Consider the following 23,266-nt stretch of genomic DNA (forward strand, 5'->3'; position numbering starts at 1 on the left):
TAAGGCCCCTTATTGCCGCCAGTAGCGCGCCCAATAGCACCACCTTTTACGATGGCGCTATTGGGTGCAAAAGCCGGCAGCGATAACACCGCGGTGGTGCGATCGCTGCCGGCTTTCTCAGGTCCACCCCCAGCTTCACCCCCCGTCCCCCCGTCCCCCATTACCGCCGGGATTCACAAAACGTTGCTAAAAAAGAAAATCCAGACCATAGCTAGCTAACTAAAAAAAAAAATCTTGTAGGCCAGCAGTAACCTGATTCCCCTTCACCCCTCCAAGATAAGAAAAAATCTGTTAGGGGCAATAGTGATCCAATCCTCTCTTCCCAACTTAAAATCATAAGGCATCACCCCCTCTCCAACACCACAAAGCTTTCCATAGCCTCAATGGGAAAAGGAGAAGCACTTACCTCCACCCTGCATTATTATGCTGGGAGGTACCACCAGCCCCTCAGCATCCTCCCTTGCATCCTATTCATGTCTTTAAATCTTTTGGGCTTGACAGTCCCACAAATCTCCCTGCCTCCCAACAGTAGCTTCAGTCATGGATGGGACTGCCACCTCTTTCCTATCGCCTAGAATGAAATTTCAAAATAGCTACCAATACCAGCATGGCCATTGTCTAAACATCCAGCCACCTCTGTTCCTTATGTAGCCCACATGTCTGTTGTCAGTCCCAGCTATGGGAGTCCTAGGACTTCTAGTTATTGTGCTAGAAGCCTGCCAGAAAGACCCAGATGCTAATTTAATTCTATCACTACAGCCTAATTTACTAACACAAGTTGCCATTAGAATTAGTATTAGTTTTAGGACTAAACAGAGAAGGCTAAGTGAAATGACCTGACAGGGAAAACGGATATCACTTTCACTCCAAGAGATGAGAAGTCCTTATTAGACTGTGAGTGAATACTATCATAAAGGTCTCATAATTGCCTATGCTGTTGTATGAATAAACAGTACATTTTAAATGGCAGTGTTTACAATGTCTCTTTCCATAAACAGGAAGGGAAGGGATATTATTTGGTTGTTCAATTGTTCACCACTCTAATATGGTAAATAAAGAGTGGGTAATTAAAGTTTATAAAATAAATTAAATAAATAAACATCAGACTAAATTGCCTTCAGCAAAAAAAAAAGGGTTTTTTTTAAGTACATTCAAATTAAGCATGCATAAAATGTCATCACATCACCATCAGCAACAGACTATAACCAACAGCAAAACCCTCCTCTTTTTTATTTTAAATCCAAGTGCAGATCTGAAAAATATTTTACTAGCATTTATTTCAATAATTAGTCAAACTCGACCTAGTTTAAATGTGACTCTTTTTTTTTTTTTTTATAATTCCAGAATGACATAGAAAGGTTGATATTTATGCAAGTATTTATAGATTCATAGAAAGTGCACAACTTCAAATATTTCAAACCAGGTCAAAAAGACTCAGATGCAAATATGGAGAATGGAATTGAGACACAAATTGCCTGAATTTATTCAAACAGAGATGAAAATGCTTTGGATTTTATCATATAAAATTAACTATTAGGGATGTGCATTAGTTTCAATTTGAATGAAAAAATGCAAAGAAAGTGTTTAATTTTGGTTTGATTCAGGGAAATAAAATCAAATAGATGCAGTCTCTGAAAAAATTCTAAATCCTTTATGGCTCATGTGATTTTTTTGGTTCCTATTAAAATCTATGGGAGAAGCTAAGCAATGCATTTGTTATACTCCAAACCAGACAGATTGGAGCCGGTTGGGGATGAGACAAGGAAGGAGCAGGACCAATCATATTGCATAACTTTTTCAAAAACCTTGGAAATTATTTTTTATATACTTTAAAAAAAAAACAGTCTCACTTCATTTTAATAAAAAAATATTGTTTTAGAATTTTTTCAGAGACTGCCATCTGTTGACATCAAAGGTGCCACAAAAAAAGGTTATAGGCACTCCTTATCAATCATCATTACCCTTATCAACACCTGACAAATTTTTAAATCAATATTAGTGCTCCCATATAAGCAAAGTCCCCTTATCTTTTCATCTGTTTCTTCAAATTATTTTTAATTTTGATGTGTTGCAAATAGTGGTGGCATAGTCAATCTAAAGACCCGGAACCAGCACAAGTAACTGTGGTGATAAGAGACACAGCATCATGAGGACTAGGAGCATTCTTGCTAAGATTGAACATGTTTTTTTAAGATAGGGAAACCAGCTATAGATGCAGGATTGGCTGAGAAGGAAGAATAGCAGCCACTGGGTGCCATCTCCACTGTTAGAATGATGCAGGAGCAGCACAAGGCAGCAAAAGGCAAACAGTGGAGGTTTGTGGCAAAAGTGGGGTATACAATTCTGTTCTGACCATGTGCTGCAGCAGAATTTTATGAATCGTGTGAAGGATATGAAGAATTGAAGGGAGGGAAAATTTAAAATCTAGTTGCTAAAGAGGATATGGCAATATCCAGTGAGGAGCAGCAGCAGGTAGATAGCATAGCGACAAAGGCAGTAAGTAATCTGCTAGGGCCAAGAGCACCTACCAATAATAGCAGGCAGCTGAGCATGTGAAACTTGCTCTTGACCTTTTACCTCCTGGTCTGCCCTCAAACCCTAATCCCAGCAACAGCATACAAGGATTCAGAGAGGAGATCCCGCAAGACATCAAGGATGTGAAGGCACTTTACTTTTAGAGGATCAGCATTTTAAAGAATGCTTTCACTGCCAAAAAGCCATCAGTAGAGGGAAGGTACTGGGCTGCCTTTCAAACAGAAGTATGCTCCATCATTTGCAAAAACACCATCTATTAGTGCTGGTTTCATGGTATACCAGTAGTAGCAGTCTGAGAACTCCTTTTTTCACTAAAAGCAGCAGCAGCAGCAGCAGGAGAAGGAAGGCCACAGCAAAGAAGTCTACCTCTTAAATTGACACCTAATCCTTCCCCCTCCCCCCCCCCCCCCCCGTGAATTGGCAGGTCAGAAGTCCTACCCCCACATCAATAACAAGTCATCATGGAGCAGATGGGGTATTTTTCCATATCATTGTCCAGGGCCAAGGGACAGGCAGCAGTGAATGTGGTGACATTGACCAAGGGAAATGACTGCCATGGATGACCAACCCCTGCAAGTAAGTGAGATCCTGGGATTTCAGTGGCTGTTGTGCATTTTAGTCCCTAATTATAAAATTCCCTTCAGGATAATATTTAGCAGGAAGATGATCTCTATCCTATATACTCAATGTCATGCCAAAATGTCGGCACAACTAATCAAGGTTGAGGGGAGTAGCATCCATTTCACCAGTGTCATCTGGACCAGCCAGAATCTTAGCAATGCTTGCCTCTTTCTGATGGCACACCAGTAGCATCTGAATGAGTCTCAGGCAGCAGCTCTAGCGGGGACACACCAGCAGGATACTGTGGCTTGTGTTATACAAACAAGTGATGGACCAGAGCCATACTCTGACTCATACCTGTGCTGATAAGGGTATAAGGGAGGGCTGGCAGCTAGGGAAGAACTCATGACAGCTTTTTTATTGTTTGGTTTTTTTTTTTAATATGCAATAAAACACCTCAGTAATATTAATAGACAAAAGTGTATGTAATAACAATAAAAAGCTATTTGCAACAGTTTAATCAATGAACAACGTATCAAAGATGTATATTAAAGTGCCAGTCAGTGTTTGGCCATGGGGGATATTAAAATTGCAGAAGAGAAATAGAGCTCTGGTGCTTCTACCCTTCCTAAGGTATGTTGGCACCCATGGCAGTCAACTATCTCATCTGCCTCTTACCACAGCCCTAATAAACTGAAGAGGCCTCAGCTACTTGCTAACATATGACCTGAAAAATGAAGCTAAGCCTCCAGAACCAACAGTGGTAAAAATATATCTCAAATATAATCACTCCATATCAACTATATAAAGACATAATGAGCTCCACATTCAAACACCACAGAGAAGACCAGACTGACATCTCTGTGGGGGAGCACTTTTCAGAATCAGGCCACTGTATCAATGACCTTATGATCAGGATAATCAAAAGAAACAATCCAGGAATGCAAGGATTTTGATGTTAAAATGATCAGACACTTTGGAACTGACAAAAATGGAATCAATATAAACCTAAGTTTATTAACACATTATGAACCATAAAACGATATTGTCTGTCACCTTCTGATGACCCACCAGACCTCTCTCACTGCTTCCCTTTACCACCCCTTCCTCTTCACCCTATTATTGTAATACAACATCCTATATTTCCTGGTAAAGTCATGTTTTGCTCATTTGAATTCTTATGTGAAAAAGAGAGTATTAGCTCTTGAAAGCTAATCAAGAAGTGTATTAAGCTAGTTCAATAAAAAGTTTAAAACCTTATACATTTTTTTAGATGTATTACATTTTATTTCTGTGCCCTCTTTCTGCCTGCCAAGCAACTCCCATGTACCAGGTTTAGTTGCAAACTCCTTGGAAACCAGCAGGAGGAAGAGTTGTGCGCATATGATTTAAAATACAGCGCATAAGTGTGTTTCTAATTTTAACCTGTTACTCGAGCAAATGTACTTCACATATCTTCCTTAGGACTTTGTCAGCTTTAATGTGAACAAATAGGTGGATTTTAAAACATGATCACGTGAAGGACATTCCCAGTTTTACCAATTAGGCCACCAGTTTCCCAGTCTATCTTGAAGTCACCCAGAACCCTCTGGTTCTTCAGCTTGCACGCCCCCAAGTTGATCTGGATCCTTCATCCTGTCATATTAGGACTAAAAAGTGACTTCTGTAGAGTGGAAGAGTAGCCTAGTGGTTACAGCAGCAAGTTCTAAATCAGGAGGACCATGGCTCAAATCCAATTGTGTGACTTTGAGCAAGTTACTTTACTTTCAGTGGCTTCAGGTACAAACTTAGAACCAGATTCATTAAGGATTTTCTCCCATTAACAGGGTCATTTATCAAAATTCGTTAGGGCCCTAATGTGCATTAAATGGGGTCTATAGCATGGTGCATGCGTGATAAATATCACTAGCATGCAAATTTTAATTTTAATATGCAAGTCGGAGAAGTTAATGCAAATTAAGGTGTCCTAAGGCATTTGCAATAGATTAATTGCACACTAATGTGGTATTTAACATAAAAAATATCTACACTATTTTTTTGCGGTAGAAGGGGATAAAAGTATTTATCTTGAGACACCTGCCATTATTGTGGATCGGACCATTTTCACGGCTATTAACACACGTGATAAAATGAGGCCTTCAGTCAGACAAATCTACCATACCCTCCTGGGCCAATAAAAACACTTTTCCTTAACTGGTCTGTCTGGCTAAACCTATTATCTTTGTGTCAGGTTTACTTGCTGTGAGATACTGGCTGCTTCAGAATGCTCGTCACAGACAACAACAAGAACAGCAACAACATCCACAAGAACAGGCAAGGGAGCCCAACCCACTGGACCTGCAGGGAGAGGGTGGTGGCCCACAGCAGCACTTGGCACGCAGGCGTCCAAGGTGGAGGAGATACAGGGAGCACATCTTTCCTTCACGAGCATCAATGCTGGGCATGACAGATTATGTGGTTATCAGGTATTGCCTCAACTCTCAGGCTATCGAAGAATCATATGAAGAAATCTGAGGGGATCTGGATCCGGTCACAGAAAGGGCCCACACTATACTGGAGCTTACCAAACAATTGGCCAAACTGCATTTCCTGCCATCCAGCTCATCGGAGGAATGTCCCAAACCACTTTTTCCCGCTGTCTGGGCCAGGTCATAACAGCTATATGTGACCACATTAATCACTATATAGCATTCCACCAGGCAGGACTTGATGGAATTAAATAGAGGCTTTTATGCCATAGTTCACTTTCTCAATGTTCTGGGAGCTATCAACTGCACTCACATATCCATCATCCCACCCGTGACAGGGACGATATCTTCCACAACAAAAAGCTCTTCCACTCACTCAGTGTGCAAGTGGTCTGTGACGCTCGATTGCATATCCTTGACTTTGTGGCCAGGTATCCAGGAGCCATGCATTTTTTTACACTTAGGCAATGGGGCCTCTTCGGTGATGGTTGGCTCCTAGGTAAAAGAGATGATTCTTTCTCTATTCCCACTCTCGCTATGTTTTTGCAGCAAATGGCACAGACATGGGGTGGGGGGCTGTGGGGTGTAACAGCATACTGAAATGAGAAGTGCTTTGTACGTTAGGTCTGCACACCAACAAGCCAGGGCTTGGCTTTATCTCCCCATGCTAGAGAGGCCTGCTAATCTTGTGAGGCCAAACAATGCACTTGCCATAAAGCTTGCGTGTGAGCAGACAATACACACTTTCTATGGGTTCACTTTAAAGATTGGCCTTTTCCAATCCTCCCATTTGGAGCAGTTGAAATCTCACAGATTAATCACAACCTTTAATTGTCCATGCTGCTGGTACTCGCAGATCCTATATGCCCCAAAGCCCATTAGTGATGGGTCAGCCAGGATGTCAGGCACAGTTTGTCTTGACATCCAGGCTGACCCACACAAGTAAACCAGAAGCAGTGGCCTGTGCATTTTTGGGCCTAGCATATTTCTTGTGTCAGGGCTGACAAATTTGTATCTCTGGAGCACATACTGCAGAGTGGCCAGGAACTTGCGCATGCAGACCACGATGTAGAGGTTTTTGTGCTAGGACAGGTTTGGCAGCTCTGATGCACTGTTTAAGGATTTGTTCACTGCTACAAATGAGTAGCCATAGTTTGGTTGTGAGGGGCTTACACACATTTGGTGAATTCCCCAGATGCAGTTTCCTAGTCTAGAAGATCTTACTCAGATTCAGCTAGTGCTATAGTGTTCATATAGGGGTGGATTTTAAAAGGTGCACACGGTTCTCGGCATGCACACATGGACTCGTCGATTTTATAACATGTGTGTGTCACCACGTGCATGCTATAAAATACAATATCCATCACACATGTGTGCCCAATTTTATAATCGGCGCGTACATGTGTCAGTGGGTGTCTGTCACGTACACAATGGGGGGGGGGGGGGTTAAAAAATACACGCAGCAACACAGGTAACCCTTTCCCAGTTCCCTCCCAGTTTGCTCCAATTAAGGAGTAGACTGGGAGGGAACTTCCCTAACCCTAACCCTATCCTTCCTCCCTTTTCTCCTCTCCTCTCCTCCCTGACCTTTAACCTAACCCTACCTAGCCCCTAATTTTTTATTTTAATACTTACTGCTCCGCTGGAGCAGACGTATCTTCTGCACGCACTTCCCTGGGACAGCATCTGAAGACACTGTCCTGTCTCACACACCCGCCTGCCCCTCCTCACCCAGACCATGCCCCCAGCCCACCCCTTTATCTTGGCCCTGCACTTCTGCACGTAACAGGGGTTACACGCGTGCCCAGACCCTTTGTAAAATGCATGCGACGCGCAAGGCCTGGCCAAACGCGTAAGCCCCGGATTTTATGCGCATGTGCGGGTTTTAAAATCGGGCTAATAGTGTCACAGAAAAAGGTGACATGGATTTAGGGAAAGGAAATAGACTTTTAAGACTTATGCTATTCTAGAGGTTAGCTTTTACTGTCTTATAGAATGCTGTGGTTTGGCAGCCATATCTCAAAGTGATGGTGGTATGAATGATGCCCCTTTCTGTATTTGCCACAGGTGATTCGGGATACAATTGCAGGACCTGGCTTCTCACCCCCGTTGCTATTCCCTACATGCCAGTGGAGACAAGGTACAACGAGGCCTTATATTCTACAGGCTGTGTCATAGAACACACTTTCAGAGTTCTCAAAAGTAGATTTTACCAATTGAACAAAACAGGTGGTGCTTTAATGTATGCCCCTCCCAGAGTACCAGATATGATGCTCTGTTCTGTATTCCATAATCTTGCTCTGTGCCATAGGATACCAATGGAGATTCTTCTGGATCTACTCCCAGATCCCCCCATGTGTACCCGCACAAGCTGAAGACACCACGCTGAGTGGCAGCCAGCTTCAGCAAAGACTCATAGAATGCTACTTTGCCTATTAGGCCTCAACTATCCCTTCCCCTTCCATGGCAGTGAGGACAGTTGAGTGTTTGCTGTTGCACTCCTCTCTATCTTATTTCTTTGACTCATTGCTCCTCTGTCTAGGTCAGTGTATAATAGAAACCATGAATGCCGAGTTATGCTTCATCTTGACAATGGAGCCATAGACTGTAGTTGAAAAATTATAGTCAAAGTAAAGATGACACCAAATACATGTGGCTTGCCTAATGTTTTCTGATAGTGAGTCTAACGGAGGCATGTGTTGCAATAATGTGTATTTAGGACAGTCAATACAGTGTACATAGCTTGGCCTAACTTGTGACGATTTGCTTGGTGGGCCTATCCCTTGGACCCTGTCCTAGCCCTCACATGTGGGTGAGATAGTATCATAGGTATGATGGAACTCCAGCTAGGCCTTGAACATGGAGAGCAACAGCTCTAGAAATCCTATAAATCACAAGTAGCTCTGAAGCTTAAAGGCATAGCCTAAAGCTATAGGTTGACAATTAATTGTATCAATCACAGAGCTGCCATTTTACAGCCTCATCCCATAGCTGATAATATTATGCATGTGAAGTTATACACCTGTACAGGAGATGCTTTGTGTCATATTAGCCTGAAAAGACACTAGGGGTGTGCATTCGTTTTCGACATATTGGCAATCCGCAATGTATATGTCCCTATTCGTTGTATTTGTGGGGTCAGGAGTCCCCCCCAAGACTTTACAAAAGTCCCTGGTGGTCCAGCGGGAGTCCTGGAGCAATTTCCTGCACTCGGGCTGTCGGCTACCAGTATTCAAAATGGTGCCGATAGCCTTTGCCCTTACTATGTCACAGGGGCCGACCAATGGCACCGGTAGCCCCTGTGACATAGTGAGGGCAAAGGCTATCGGCACCATTTTGAATACTGGCAGCTGACAGCCCGAGTGCAGGAGATCGCCCCAGGACCTCCGCTGGATCACCAGGGACTTTTGGTAAGTCTTGGGGGGGTCAGGAGGGTGGGGCTTGTAGTTAATTAAATTTAAAAGGTTGGGATGGGGTATTTTTTTTGGGAAACGAATACATACGTAACTAATGAACGGATCGGGGTCCCCCGAGAATGGATGCAACGGATTTGGCTCCCCACGAATGCGAATATTGAATAGGATGAATCCGTCCCTGCTGCACATCCCTAAAAGACACTGGTAACTGCACTGCCTCAGCTGTTTTAGAGTCAGAGTCAGTGCTGACTTCAGAGTGCTTACTTACCAGGCCTTCACTGACAGGCTTTAGTAAAGTGTCTGTGGCATTCCAACAATGCTTACAGGTCAATACAAGCTAGCATACCTCTTTGAGGTTGCTTGCAATCATATACAGAAGCATCCTGCTACATCTATCTAAGCAAAACGTCAATGATCATGTACAGATGTTGAGGGCCTTTGCCATTGGGCTCTCCTATTGGTTATAATAGTTTCTTGGGGAGGCTAGACAAAAATGCTGTTTAGACTGTGTGAAGGCAAGATTGGGAATCAGGTGGTGTCATTCCTTCACTTATATTTGAAAGTCAGGTCTGAAATATCAGGGGCACAGTCTACTTTCTAAAGACTCTAACAGCATCCAGATGTCTTCTAGGAAAAGGTTGACATCATTGAACTCAACGCAAAGGTATATTAGGAGCTATTTGCTTTGTCTGACATGTCACAGGTAGCCTTTGTTAAATATGGAGATGTCATGGTGCTGCAAGGTCCTTGGCTGATGAAGCTCAGGACTAGTCATGTGGTGGTGCTGCTGTATGTATGTACCTTGAAAATATGCAGAGTAGTTTGTTGGAATAGCTAGTATCAGTTTCACTCATTTTGCTATCTGTGGCCACCCTTAAAGCACATAGGCTGAAGACTCCTAGGGTGAACTACTTGCAGAATGGTCAGTTTCCAAAGTGAATCACTACCTTTCAGGAGTTTTATGGTTGGAGGCCCTTGCTTGTCCACATGGCTACCATGGCTGTGTCTCATGTGCTGTTTGTCAGTTTTACAGTTTGTATTCAGCAAGGCAGCTATGCTGCGAGACTCTCAATCATCAGCTCTGTGTATAGCATAAAGACTAGAGAAGGTACTGCCCACTGATGACCTCAAGAGCCTATATCCTGCCTCATTCTGACACCTGTAACCACTCCCAATCCACAAAAAAATGGGGTAATGAAATCAAATCGCACTGCACAACCCACATCCAAAACTTTCTTGTATTCACTTTATTTTGATTTTATTTTGTCATTAACCTATTTCAAAAAAATGCCAAAAAATGGTCACTGATTTGATGATCCACTTCAAACCAACTTTTCATACCCAAAAACTTTTTCCACCAAAATTTTTTTAAAGAGCATAAGGTGATGTTTCATAAAATTTTAGGGCACCATCCCAGTGTCCCTTATTATTTTTAATCATGAACACCACCGTCCACTATATACCTTTTATTATTTTTATCCAAAAAACTTTTTTTATATATCCAGAATTTTTTTAAAAAATGTGAAAAGTTCAAAGAAAAGGAACAGTTCACCAATTTCGGACTCGAAAACCATAGAGATGGCTCTTTTGCAATATTATTTTCTCTGAATGTTACTTAGCTTTAGATCCTGAGACTCCCATTTAGCAATGGAAAATTTGCCCCAACAAGGCCCAGTTTCGAATTGCTTCTTCATCAGGGGAAGCCACTTCACCACTGTGTGTCTCAGCTCTCCACCGTCACTAGTCCTTATTCATCTGTTTGAGACTATAAGTTCATCTTAAAACATGCTCGCAACGCACTGCCTGTAGTACTGAAAAACATGGCGAACCTTGGAAGATCTAAAGCTGAGGCAGAGGAAGAGTGATGAGGAGTAGTGGTGAGGTGGAGGAGGAGTAGTGATGTGTAGTGGTGAGGCATGGTAGGGGTGTACATTTGTTTACAACATATTGGCAATCCGCAAAGTATATGTCCATATTCGTTGTATTTGTGGGGTCACGAAATGTATCGCAATTCGCTAATTCTTTTTTTAGTGAGGCCTGCGCCGCTAAAAAAAAACCCCCACCCGACCCTTTAAATCGACCCCCCTTAGCCTCCCCCACCCTCCCGACCCCCCCAAAACCTTTTAAAATTACCTGGTGGTCCAGGGGGGCCTCAGGGAACGATTTCCCGTTCCCAGGCATCAGCTGCGCTAAAAAAAAATGGCGCCAATGCCCGTTTGCCCTTACCATGTAACAGGGTATCCGTGCCATTAGCTGGCCCCTGTCACATGGTAGGAGCACTGGATGGCCGGCACCATCTTTAAAGATGGCGCCGGCCATCTTTATTCATCATCCCCTATTATACTATACTCTATAATAGGGGCTGATGGCCGGCGCCATCTTTAAAGATGGCGCCGGCCATCTTTACTCATCAGCCCCTATTATATTATACTCTATAATAGGGGCTGATGAGTAAAGATGGCGCTGGCCATCCAGTGCTCCTACCATGTGACAGGGGCCGGCCAATGTCACGGATACCCTGTCACATGGTAAGGGCAAAGGGGCATCGGTGCCATTTTATTTTAGCGCAGCTGATGCCTGGGAACGTGAAATCGCTCCCCGAGGCCCCCCTGGACCACCAGGTAATTTTAAAAGGTTTTGGGGGGGTCGGGAGGGTGGGGGAGTCTAAGAAGGGTCGATTTAAAGGGTCGGGTGGGGTTTTTTTTAGCGGCGCGGGCCTCCCTAAAAAAAAAATTAGCGATGTGAATTGGAATCGGAAACGATTCCAATTCACATATCTTAACGATCAGATTCCCCCCCCCCCCCCCCCCCCCGCCGAACCTGATCGTTAAGACGATCTGGCACACGATTCACATCTCTAGAAATTAGCCTTACCATGCCCATTTTTTTTATCACAGACTCTATTTCTGCTATATTTATAGCATTTTGATGAATTTAAGACTCAGACAGCTAGCTTTCAGGGTCATTTATCATTTTTCATTAGCGTTATGGACCTAACACATGTTGTAATTAGTGCAACTTGCGCAAATATGCAAATGGCACATTAAGTATTTATTTATTTATTTATTTATTTATTTACTTACTTATTTTTATATACCGGTGTTCGATTTTACACATCACATCGGTTTCCATTCCAACAAATAACATTAGTTATGCAAGTGGGAGGAGTTTGGGCAGAGTTAATGGTAATGAGCAGCTCCTAACGTCAAATGTAATAGAATAATGTAGTTTTTAACATTGAAAATAATTACACCTTTTTTCTGTGCATTGTGCCCAAGTTAGCTGTGCTTTATTGATATTGGTATAAAGTGCAAAATCTTAAAGAAACACGCAAAACTTTTTTTTTTTCAAAAACTGAAACCTTTCAATTTGTTTTTTTATCCAAAAAAAAAAATCCATATATTCTTTTTTCCATCTGCAATATTGTATTCAATAACGATCAATTGCAATATCTATGTTTAGTATTTGAATAATTACATTCAACAAACTGCTCAACATCTGCAATCATCAACAGTTCCTGCTTCTATTTGCAAAATAATAGAGTTCAGTGTACCATCCACTTCAATCCCCATAGTTGTAAATTCACTATCAGCTTTTAGTCCCCACTTTAATCTCCATAGTTATAAATGTCACTGTCAGCTTTTGGTCCCCACAGAGGGCTTCCTTTTTACCAGCTATTGGCTTTTTCAAGGAGAGATAGAAAACACTTGCTGCTAGATAATGACATGTTAAGTAGATGCTCCCAAAAGTAAAATAAGCCTAACTTTTAAATGTAAATAACAACGGAGAATTCTATTTAACCGCACTTGTTGTTCCCAGAAGGATTGCACAAATTTATCAAGTAAGACACTTATCTGTATGTTTTAATCCATCCCTCAGAGAGAAGCCATATCAAACAAATAGCTCTCCAAGACTCATAATGATGGACTCTGAAACTTTTCTGCTGCCAGCCTTGTTTACTCAGAAGCAGATTTTGGAACTGAAGCAGGAACTGCTTGATGCTTGAAGGCATTGAATAATTTGTTGAATGTATTTATTCATATAGGGGCAGATTTTTAAAATTACGCGGGGGGGGGAGGGTACATTTGTGCGTGCTACCCAGTGCGCACAAATGTACACCTGATTTTATAACATGTGCACATTACTGCGCGCATGTTATAAAATCCGGGGTCAACGCGCGCAAGTGGGTACACACATGTGTACCTTGCGCCCGCCGAGCCCTAGGGGAGGCCCGATGGCTTTCCCCGTTCCCTCCAAGGCCGCTCCGAAATCGGAGCGGCCTTGGAGCGAACTTTTTTTTTGTTTCCCCCCACCTTTCCCTCCCTTCCCCTATCTAACCCACCCCCCAGCCCTACCTAAATCTCCCCCTACCTTATTTTGGTGAGTTCCGCCTGCCTCTGGCAGGCATAACTTGCACGCACCCACTGTCTGCCGGCGCAGCAGGCCCTGACACAGTCCGATGTGTCGGGGCACTTGGCCACGCCCCTGGACTGCCACCATGCCACTGGACCACGGCCCTGCCCAGGTCCCACCCACGCCCCACCCATTTCTGCAAGCCCTGGGAGATACGCGCGTCCCGGGGCTTGCGTGCGCTGCCGAGCCTATGCAAAATAGGCTCGGCGCGCGCAGGGGGGGGTTTAAGGGTTACGCGTGTAAACTTTTTAAAATACGCCTCATACTGCACATACAGGAGTAGATTTTAAGAGATACACGCGCACGTCCATGTGCACGCGCTACCCGGCATAAACACATGGACACGTAATTTTATAACTTGCGCGCACAAGGGAATGCACAATTGTGTACCTTGTGTGCACCAAGCCGCGCTGCCTTCTCTCGTTCCCTCCCAGGCTGCTCCAAAATCGGAGCAGATTAGAAAATATCATATGAAATTTTCATCCATCAGAAAAACGATTCACATCCCTACTGGATAATGCTGAGCTAGCCAGATAAGTTTTTATGGCTAACTTTAGACCTATTCAATAGCATATCTATCTTGTACAGTTTATGTAGCCAGACAAGTCTGATTTTGCCACTTATCAGGCAAAGCTAACCAGGTAAGTAGCCACTCCCTGGAACACTCTTATCAAGCTTTCCACTTAGATAGATAACTATTTAGCTGAAAACATAGTTATCCAACTAAGTATTAGCAGCTGAATGTGTCCGAATATTCAAACACCGTCACATAGCTGGATCAGTTCATACTAATCTGGCTAAGTGGTGCTGAATATTGGCCCCATTGTAAACTGAGTCATAATATTGTAGTAATTTAATCATAATTTGATTACAATCCACCTTGAAATCAGTTTGATAAAAGCATAATATAAAATTTGTATAAATAAATTAATAGATTGAAATGTGTACTGTTGAGAGGGGGGATGAGGTGATAATTTTTTTGTGATATATTGATATTTTTTTATTTTATTGCTGGAGGATTGTTTGTAGGTTGGGTAATTTTTGAGTAGTCTTTATGGGGTTAATATGGAGTATGTTTTGTTATGAAATGTATATTTCACTATTGATTTATTTTAGTGTAATCTGCTTTGGGGTGAGTTGAGAAAAAAATAGATAAATTAAATTAACAGTGTTATTGTTAAAGAAATGTATCAGTGAAAAATTGCTAAACTTAGGGCCTCATTTTCCAATATTGCATGCAATACCAAAAAGGGGTGTACCTTATGCAAATAAGCATCTGTATCGCAAATTGCGATATCAGCTATGCGAAAGGCTGTTATCGCAAGTTGCACTATTAGCCCAATTTGGGCTACATTGCCAGTATATCGCGGTTGATGGACTCTCTACCTGGGTAACAACAAGCTAGGTGGAGAGAACATTGTACAAATCTCATCTTGGAGTGAGTTTCCTCACTCCGAAGGCCATCAAATCTTCACAAGAGACTATTGTTCTGTTCATATGTCTCATGTTGAATGTGAAAGTGGCCCCTAACCCCCTACACTAATACTTAACCCTCACCTCGAGTTACTAGGGGGGCCTCCCATAGGGCTACAAATACCTGTCTAGGGAGGAAGCACTATAGCAAGTTTTTCTCTCTCTCTCTCTCCCCCAAGCCTGCAGCATACTGAAACAGGCAACAAATTACAGATAATTGAGACTTCCCCTCTATTGATTTGTAATTCATGAATGCTATACTTTGAAATAGTGGTGAGATAAAACACTATCATCACATTAAAAATGTATTTTTAGGTGGGAAAACTGAAAGTGGCACTATTCTAAATTTGTCCATAAACTTAATTTCTAACATTAATTTTGAATGACAACCATATTGGCCAGTAGCAATTAGAGATGTGTATCATTTTTATATATTGTATCGGTTCGTACTTCATTTTTTCCATTTTTTTTTCGTATTTCACAAATTTTGTGTTACTGCGCACTGACAGGAATTAGTGCACACTAACTATAGCACGCACTAATGGGACTTCGTGTGCAGTAACACGAAATTCAAATTTTTCACGAATTTCAGCAAATTATTGTTCGTTTCTGGGCGTTCCCAAAACAGGACGAATTAGACAATGCCGTTAAAATTATCTAATTCATCTAAAACGAATGCACATCTCTAGTAGCAATTGCCTATACATTACCTCTTTCATTTTAATTTATTAGGTTCCAATGTCAGATGCTTATAATTTTAAATAAGAATATACATTCATTAAACTGACTAAATAGAAATCTGTTAAGTTATAATCAACAGATTTTAAGGGACTGTAATTGATGTTTTCAAATATTTCTTTTATATTTTTGATTTTACACAAAAATATAATTGATCTAGAGATGATGATTATGAGGGCAGTTTGCAAAGTTATTTCCACAGCTAAAACGCATCTCAAAATTATTCACATTTAATGCCAGAAAAAGCCTGTGCATTTCACAACAGGCAGACTTCTAACTAGGGGCATGTTTAGTTTGGATATTAAAAGTAAGCAGGTAGATTGTATGTTCATTGTTCAAGTCTATGCACATACTTTTTGAGTAAAATTCAACCCTCCCAAAAAGCCAGGTGAAAGTGACCATACATGCTCAGTATTCCCAGCAGTTTTCAAACTGAAAGTACAAGCATGCTTTCACTATGAGAAATGATGCAAAGCCCGTGGGTAAAGAGCATGCACAGTCTTTGTCCTAATGTGGACAAAATGCCTTCTATGTGCTAAAGATATAGGGACGGATTTTAAAAGGGTCACGCGCATAATATACATGAATAACCCTTTTAAAAGCCTCCTGCACATGCCGAGCTGATTTTTCATAGGCTCGGCGATGTGCGCAAGCCACGGGATGCACATTTGTCCTGGGGCTTGAAAAAATGGGTGGGGAGTGGGCGGGCCGGGGGAGGGCTGGGGTGGGGCGGGGGGCGAGGCTGGAGCCTCTAGGCACAGCGGCCATTTGCCGCTGTGCCCGGGATCGCGGGCCGGCCGTTGCCAGCACGTGCAACCTATGCCTGGCCGGAGGCAGGCGCAACTTAAAAATTAAAGGTAAGGGGGGTTTAGGTAGGGCTTGGGGGCGGGTTAGATAGGGGAAGGGAGGGGAAGGTGGGGGGGAAGAAGGAAAGTTCGCTCTGAGGCCGCTCCATTTTCGGAGCGGCCTCGGAGGGAACGGAGGAAGGCTGCGCGGCTCGGCGCGCACAAGTTGCACAATTGTGCACCCCCTTGCATGTGCTGACCCTGGATTTTATAACATGCGCACGGCTGCATGTGCATATTATAAAATTAGGCATAGATTTGTGTGTGGCCGGTTATGCGCACAAATCCATGCCCACGAATAGTTTTTAAAATCTGGCCCTATATTTTTTCACCTTTTCTGTTGGTTGTAAAAGAATAAAAAAATATTTTTATTCTTGAAATTTCTCTATATGATAGTTTTACAAGTCAAATGGAGTGACTGCACAGTATTCTAAATAGTACATTCATGGAATTCTAGACCTCCTGTGGAAACCTGATCTTAGTTTTATAGCAGTGTAAATAGCAGTGTAAATCTTTCTTTCTGTTTATAATGTATGTTACTTCCATGAAGACAGCAAAGTTCCAATTAAAATGGAGATTAATATAACCCCAGAATTTAAACAGTGATAAGGAATATTTGAGAACTAATGAGTATAGAACAATAACGTAGCAAACTATATCCTGGGTTGCCCATTATAGTTTTTTACTTCTAAAAGAATCAATTATTTTTATCCTTTATAAGTCGATTTTGTCTTATTTTTCCTCATTCCTATAATGTGTTGATGCATGTTGTAATTAGATTCTTCATGCAGCAAGCAGCATAATTAACCTGGGGATTGCCATTTTATGTATCCAGATGTGCAGTTTCATTTGATTTGATCTATGATGAATCAAAATGTAACATCATGAAGTTTTGGAAAAATAGCTGTTTTAATTGAGCAATTTTCAAGAGCATCATGTGTTTGCTTTGGCTTTCTACTTCAGCTTGAAGAGAATTTTGATTTGTTTGAAGTGACCATCAGGATCATCTTTTGGAGCCTGAGATGCCTTTTCACATGGAATAGCTTTTTTTTAATATAATCTGTCCACATAGTTTCTGTTTTTTCTAGTTTCTCCTAATTTTAATATGCTTCTGGGAAAACTTGGAGGAATAAACATCAATGATTACTACAATGCAATTTTTCGGCTAAATTTTCAAAGATTTGAATGGCAATTAGACTTCTAAATTTATAATATAAATATTCAGAGGGGCCAGTTAAATGTATTTTAAAGTGAAATTTTATGCATCTTAGCAGTAAATAGAAATGATTACAAAAGTAGTTGGTCTAGATGAGTAATCTGGATGCGTCAGTGAAGTTTCTATGTTCGATGTCTAATTTGGCTATTGGAAATTGTCTAGATATTTAGGTATATAATTTGGCACTCCATTTATATGTCTAATCTGACATTCAGATGGCAATATTTTACATCTAATATGGATTGAAAATCTGCCTTCTTTTGTGTGCACAAATTGATTTGCCTTAAATTCTCATTAACTACCCAACTGCTTCCCTTTCCAAATTTATCCTTTACTGTCATTCATAGTTTTGTCTCTGTGATCAAGATTTATGGCTTATAAAGTAAAGCTCAGAGCTTGATCCATGAAGAGAAAACTTATGTGAATCTTTGCATAAATTAACAACTTTATAAAACCTAATTCTCATTTATAACCAGGATTTACTTTGGCTTCCAAAACTAAATCATAAAGATGAATCTGAATTCTGAATCCAGGCCAGTATAAGGGTGGCAGCCTGTCTGTGGAATTCTGCCTGGTCCCAAAGAGCAGCAGGCCTTATAGTTTCTGTTCTAGGACTATGTGGATGCTCTAGCCTACACAACTCCCTCACTCCTCTTCAGGTCTCACACAGTGTTGCTCTCGTCAGTTGCAGATGCCTGCGACCACTTCTGCTCACCTCTCTTTCCTCTTCAGTGACTCCATTGGAAAAAGTGGCGGCCTCCGCCAGCTACTGCCAAACCCCCTGGCATTCCCAGGGCAGCGTGGGCGTGGCGACCGCCATCTTGACTCCGGGATCACATAGGTGCGCGCGTGCGTGCACAGATCAGGTTAAGCACTGCTTAGTGGGAACCTCAGGGGCGTCCCCGCTGATGACGTCTCTACTCCCGGATACTTAAGCTGACCGAACCTGACCACTGATGACTTGGCATCGAGTTCCCTCACTGCTGATTCCGCACTTCACGCTATGGACTTCCGTTCCAGCTCCTACTCTGGTGAGACATCCTCTGGGTACCCGCTCCTTGGGGGCCCTTCCTTGTCTCTGGCTATCCGCTCCTCAGAGGGCCTTCTGCCTTGGGCTATCGCTTTACCCTGCATCCCAGGACATTTGCTGGAACACTCCTTGCTGTGAGTACTCTGACTCTTTATATTACTTCCTACCTCTGGTGTACCCTGCGCTGTGGGCCACTACCGCATTCACCTGCATAGGACCCTCCTATGAGCACCTCATCCTGTGGACCTCCACAATACCATCATCTGTGGGAATCCTCTGGCATACCCCGCACTGCGGGCCACTACCATTCCTGATCTACGTGAGGAACCCCGCTGGTGTACACTGCGCTGCAGGCCACTACCAAGCCTTCCTTATGAGAGGACCATATCAGTGTACCCCGCTCTGCGGACCATTACTGGATTGCTACTAGGAGGTATTCCCTCTGGGTTTACCCCATCTCACGAACATTGTGCTTATTACCACACTGCCCACTTCTCAGTTCAATGAATAAGTGGAGTAAGACACCATTTAATTGCAGCTAAGTAACGTTTCGGGCGGTCTGTATTTATGTATAAGAAAGCTGAGGATGGCATATTTAGAATTGAAGAAGTTAAATACGTCACAAGAGCATGATAATATTTTATAAATTTCACAGCATTGGACATAATATACAAAAAAAGAGGTAGAAGGTTGGTGCTTTGATGATTAAATTTAAAGGATGGGATAACCTGGATGGGTCCTGCCACAAGAGTATATGAAACTGCCACCTTTCACTTTAATATAATTTAAGAGGATTATATATGTATACATTGCAGTGAAATTCATGAGAATTAAATTTTGGGTTCAGTAATATATGATTGATGTTCTAGATTTGAACCCTTTCAGATGATCATTTGAACCACTTCATTGTATGCACACAAAGCATATCCAGCTAAATAACGGCTCGATACAGTATCGTTCGGTCGAAGATTGCCCGTCTGTAACATGCTCGGAGCGCACAATTTGGGCGCGTAAGGCGATTCAGCGATACAGTCTCCAGTTTCACGCGTCCTTAGCGCTTCTTAAAACAGACGCATAACCCTTTCCGCACGCGGCATGTAAATGAACGAATTAGCTGTATAATGCTGTATAATGAAGGAATTAGCTATTCCCCTCCGATACCGTAACGCGCACTCAGATTAGCTCCTTAGTAACCCGCTGTTTTGCCGCGGCCTTAACGTGTTAGTTTACCGACTCCCCCTAGTAGGAGTTAGGACTGCGAGTCTAGTAACAAATCCATCAACACCGCTTAAGATACTCAAAAACAATAAAACACAATAAAAAAAAAAAAGCGATACAGAGATGATCGAGAAAATGTAATGCTGTTGGACACATAAAACCTGTCAGAAGAAAAAATAAAAATTTTTAAATACCTGTCGGAGGGCCGCGTGGGTCCAGGCGGCGGCGGGTGGACGCGCGTTAGTTTCAGAGTTTCAGACGACTGGCGGCGGGATCCGGGGGGCCGGTGGTCGCGTGTTAAATCTAGGCCGCGGGCGGGTGGGCGCTTGTTCCAGGCAGCGGCGGCGGCGGGTGGACACGCGTTAGTTTCAGACGGCCGGGGGGCGGGTGGTCGCGTGTTAAATCTAGGCCGGGTCGCACAGACGCGCATTCATCCGCCTGGATGAGTGAATGAATGCGCGCCTGTGCGACCCCTGCGATTCGGCGCTCAAGGTGTGACGTCACGGCATGTGACTGCCTTGAGCACCGAATCGCAGGGGTCGCACAGACGCGCATTCATTCATCCAAGCGGAGGAGCCGGCTGCTTTCGCCGCCTGGATGAATGAATTCATTCACTGCCGGTGGGGGCTGCCTCTCCGGCAGCCCCCACCGGCAGTGAATGAATGTGCGCCTGTGCGACCCCTGCGATTCGGTGCTCAAGGCAGTCACATGCCGATTCGTCACACCTTGAGCGCCGAATCGCAGTGGTCGCACAGGCGCGCATTCATTCACTGCCGGTGGGGGCTGCCGGAGAGGCAGCCCCCACCGGCAGTGAATGAATTCATTCATCCAGGCGGCGAAAGCAGCCGGCTCCTCCGCCTGGATGAATGAATGCGCGCCTGTGCGACCCCTGCGATTCGGCGCTCAAGGTGTGACGTCACGGCATGTGACTGCCTTGAGCACCGAATCGCAGGGGTCGCACAGGCGCGCATTCATTCATCCAAGCGGAGGAGCCGGCTGCTTTCGCCGCCTGGATGAATGAATTCATTCACTGCCGGTGGGGGCTGCCTCTCCGGCAGCCCCCACCGGCAGTGAATGAATGTGCGCCTGTGCGACCCCTGCGATTCGGTGCTCAAGGCAGTCACATGCCGATTCGTCACACCTTGAGCGCCGAATCGCAGTGGTCGCACAGGCGCGCATTCATTCACTGCCGGTGGGGGCTGCCGGAGAGGCAGCCCCCACCGGCAGTGAATGAATTCATTCATCCAGGCGGCGAAAGCAGCCGGCTCCTCCGCCTGGATGAATGAATGCGCGCCTGTGCGACCCCTGCGATTCGGCGCTCAAGGTGTGACGTCACGGCATGTGACTGCCTTGAGCACCGAATCGCAGGGGTCGCACAGGCACGCATTCATCCAGGCGGATGAATGCGCGTCTGTGCGACCCGGCCTAGATTTAACACGCGACCACCGGCCCCCCGGATCCCGCCGGCCGCCTGGACCCACGCGGCCCTCCGACAGGTATTTAAAAATTTTGTTTTTTACACTTCCTGGTGCCTGTCATTTCAAAAGTCATTTGAAATGACATTTGAAATGACAGGTACCAGCGCACCCAGGTTACTGTATAGGCGCTGTATTAAGCGCCTATACAGTAAAATGGGTTACGCGGGCATAACCCTTCCCTAACGCTTTACAGCCGCGGCATGCATTTGCATGCAATTAGAAGAGAGTATCAGGCGTTAGGTCAAGAGAACTGTGCGTGCGGGGAGGAAGGGTGCGCCTGACACTGCCACACTGTTTCTACCGCGGCCTTACTGTATCGACCCGTAAGGCAGCATATTTGTAGGCTTAACCTGCCAGTTTATACATATGGCAAAATAAGTCTCAAATGATGTGGCCTGGTGTGGCAGCCTCAATGTTGAATGCCCAAGATATGTTCTACAGAGAGGAGGGTAAGTATGTTACTGTCTCGAAAAATGGAATCTCTAATAGGAGTGCTGGCAGGCCTCAGATAACCCCCCTCCCCCTCCCCAATAAAACCCAGCAAGCACTCCATGGCAGCTACAGCTCTTGGAACCAGGCACCACCCCAAAATAACAAGACATTCAGGCCCACCCAAGTACCAGGTGGAAGGGTCCGGGGAGGTGGGGGGAAGGTGTACACTCAGAAATGTGACACATCATATCTGAGGTCTGTCACTGGCAAGTTTCACCCCCCCCCCACCCCCCCTCTCGATGCAAGGAGTAAACAGTGAGATCCCTTGGTGGAATATTAATTGACTAAGCATTAGGCCATTTTCTCTCCATCCAATATAATCATATCTCTGAGGCACTGCTTGTAAAGAGTGGAAGCACAGTATTGCTGGTGTGACCCAGATCTAGACAGAGGCTAACACAGCATGTCACTCACCCAGACACACACAATCACACATATCTGTTGGCCCATATTTGGGAACAGACTACCTACTGCACATGGCCAATGTGCATGTTCCAGCCTGTTTGTAATCAACCATCACTGATGTCTGTGGCAGCCAAGTCCCTAACTACAAATGAGGGAGTCAGAGCACTAATTACGCACATAAACTTAACTATACCTGCCAGCATGACACACATCTGTGAGAAGCTATATGATAAGCACGTTGTCAGAGGTACTGATATGGGCCCAACAAGCCCTCAGGTGCTACTAAATGCTTGTCTTGCAAGAGACCAACACAGAAATTGCAAAAGCCATCATGCCAACCACATGAAACTTCTGGGAGCAGTAGGCTTATACATTCAGCAAGGTGGCAGTTTTCAGAATGAGGCAGGATGTAGGCTCCTGAAGTCATCAGCTGACACAGCTTCTCTAGCCTTTATGCTATGCACAGATCTGATGACTGAGAGTTTATTAGCACACTAGCCTTGATGACCATGAACTATAAATGTGACAAACACCACATGTGTCACAGCCTTTAGGACAGCATCTCTTCCATCTTAGCCACAAGACATGGCAGCCATATGGTCCAGCCATGGCATCCAATCATAAAACACCTGAAAGGTAGTGACTCACCTTGGAAACTGACCATTTTGCAAGTAGTTTGCCACAAGAGTCCTAAGATTATGTGCTTTAAGGTTGGCCACAGATAGCATAAGGAGTGTAACTGATACTAGATATTGCAACAAACAAACTACTCTTCATATTTTCTATGTACATACATTCAGCAGCCCCACATGACTAGCCCTGAGCTGGACTGGCCAAGGGCCTTGTAGCACTGTGTTATCTCCATATTTGACAAAGGCCATCTGTGAAGTATCAGACAAGGCAAATAGCTTCTAACATATCATTATGCTAGGTTCAATGAGGTGAACCTTTTGTTTGGAGACATGTGGGTGCTATTAG

The sequence above is a fragment of the Rhinatrema bivittatum genome, chromosome 6 (genome assembly GCF_901001135.1).
Source record: "Rhinatrema bivittatum chromosome 6, aRhiBiv1.1, whole genome shotgun sequence".
NCBI lineage: Eukaryota > Metazoa > Chordata > Amphibia > Gymnophiona > Rhinatrematidae > Rhinatrema > Rhinatrema bivittatum.